Source organism: Neopelma chrysocephalum, unplaced genomic scaffold (genome assembly GCF_003984885.1).
Source record: "Neopelma chrysocephalum unplaced genomic scaffold, ASM398488v2 Primary Assembly neopelma1_80802, whole genome shotgun sequence".
Lineage (NCBI taxonomy): Eukaryota > Metazoa > Chordata > Aves > Passeriformes > Pipridae > Neopelma > Neopelma chrysocephalum.
Window position 1 is genome coordinate 1 of NW_020912220.1, and position 1,584 is coordinate 1,584.

The 1,584-nt window shown below is 68.4% G+C and overlaps 1 long non-coding RNA gene across 1 annotated transcript; it reads right to left on the minus strand.

The window, feature by feature from the left end:
• Positions 1-298: 298 nt before the first annotated feature.
• Positions 299-1,506, minus strand: LOC113979464. Its single transcript, XR_003537879.1, has 3 exons — positions 1,400-1,506; positions 906-978; positions 299-577 (listed from the first exon to the last, which is right to left on the minus strand). It is a non-coding gene; the product is annotated as an uncharacterized LOC113979464 (long non-coding RNA).
• Positions 1,507-1,584: the final 78 nt, after the last annotated feature.

The following is a 1,584-nucleotide window of genomic DNA, read 5'->3' on the forward strand; positions in this document are numbered from 1 at the left end:
CCCCCCCTCAGCTCCCCTGGGGCAGCGCGGGGCTGACAGGACCGACCCCTCCTGTCCCCCGCCCCTTCCCGGGCACCGAGGGGACACGTGTGGCCTGGGGACACCTCTGCCCTCCTCTCCCCCAGGAGGGACGCCAGGGAAAGGGGTGCTGTGGCCCCGGGGCTGCCTCGGAGCAGCACGTCCCCTGTGTCCCACCCGCCTCGGGTGGGCAGCACCCCGGGGGGTGGCTTTGCCGTGGGGACAGGACAGGACAGTGACCGTGGAAAGGGTGTCCCCAGGCTCTGGGGAGATCTGGTTTTATTATCTTTCCAGGATTTCACAGCTCTGAGCAGTCACAGCTGGCACAGCCTGGCACGTGACGTGGTGAGCCCAAACCGTGCCCCACGTGAGAACAACGTCCACTGGGGGGGAACAACATCCAGGGGCTGGAATGGGGCTGGCAGGGGCTGGAATAGGGCTGGGGGTCCCCAGGGGGGGGCTACCTGGATCCAGCCAGGCCAGGACCGTGGAATTCCAGCACCAGCCACCACAGATGCTCCCGGGTCCAAGGGCCACCAGGTTAAGATGCTCCATCCACCTGGGAAAGGTTGGGACTGGCTGGGACACCCCATCCATGGCAGGGCTGGGGGAGCACCCAGAGCACCCCCAGAGGGTGTCTGTGCTGTGGAGCCCCCCTGGGGCGAGCCTGGGAGGGGTATTTTGGGTGCTCCCAAGGCTCTGCCCCTCCTGCCCCTTCCCTGGCTCGGGCAGTGACAGCCAAGGCTGTGGTGGCACCCGGAGCAGCTCGGCTGGGTCAGATCCCAGCCCCACATCCCCTTCCCCGCACCGGGAACCCCCCCAGGGGTCCCTCAGGAGCTCAGGGCGGGGGGTCCTCAGAGCTGGCCCCTCCGAGGTCCCTTCCCTACCTGTGCTGGCTCCTGTTTGCTCCTCAGCTCCAAAGTGTCCTCGGCACCCAACCGGCCCCGAAACCTCCTGATCCTGGAGGGGAGGACAGGGAGCTGCCAGCCCTGCTGCCCCCGAGGGTCCCCTCACCCCGGGGTACCTGCCCTGACGTTGGGGTCCTGTCCCCCTGACCCTGGGGTCCCTGTCCCTCTGACCCTGGGGTCCCTGTGCCACCCCAGGATCCCTGTCCCCTCACCCCAAAGTCTCTGTCCCCTTGACCCCGGGGTCCCTGTGCCACCCTGGGATCCCTGTCCCCTCACCCCAAGGTCCCTGTCCCCTGACCCCAGGGTCCCTGTGCCACCCCGAGGTTCCTGTCCTCCCACCCTGCTCCAACACCGGGGGCCCTGTCCTGATGCCAGGGTTCCTGTCCCACCCTGAGTTCCTTGTCCCTCCACCCCGGGGTCCCTGTCCCATCCTTGGTTCCCTGTCCCCCCCTCTGCCCCAGCCAGGACGTTACCTGGGCCACAACTTCACAGCCAGCAGGCCCAGGGTGGCCACGCAGACGAGGGCCACCAGCAGCCCGGCCAGGATGGTGAAGGTCAGCAGGCGGGTGAGGGCTGTGGGCACATCCCCACAGCAGGGGGTCAGAGCACATGGGACCCCCCAGACCTTGGGGTGCCCCCCAAGGGGTGAAGGGGACCC